The following is a 308-nucleotide window of genomic DNA, read 5'->3' as shown; positions in this document are numbered from 1 at the left end:
AATGAATGACTTGAATTTGCTTGATGAGTTTCGCCTAAAAGCTTATGAAAGTTCAGCCTTATACAAAGAAAAGATGAAGAGGTATCATGATCAAAGAATTGAAAAGAAAAAATTTTTGGTTGGTGATCTTGTGCTTCTATTCAACTCTAGGTTGCGCTTGTTTCCAGGCAAACTCAAGTCCAAATGGACTGGGCCATTTGTGCTCACAAAAGTATTACCCCATGGGGTGGTTGAGCTTGAAAAAAAGGATGGAACAAGGTTCATGGTAAACGGGCAAAGGATCAAGATCTACCTGGGAAATGCTGAAA

At 39.0% G+C, this 308-nt stretch overlaps 1 pseudogene; it reads left to right on the top strand.

The window, feature by feature from the left end:
* Nucleotides 1–308, top strand: part of LOC102594061 (uncharacterized protein K02A2.6-like) — a 5,211-nt pseudogene that overhangs the window by 2,790 nt on the left and 2,113 nt on the right.

Source organism: Solanum tuberosum, unplaced genomic scaffold, assembly GCF_000226075.1.
Source record: "Solanum tuberosum cultivar DM 1-3 516 R44 unplaced genomic scaffold, SolTub_3.0 scf00030, whole genome shotgun sequence".
Classification (NCBI taxonomy): Eukaryota; Viridiplantae; Streptophyta; class Magnoliopsida; order Solanales; family Solanaceae; genus Solanum; species Solanum tuberosum.
Note: the sequence above shows the minus strand (reverse complement) of the source record. Positions and strands in the feature narration are given on the sequence as shown.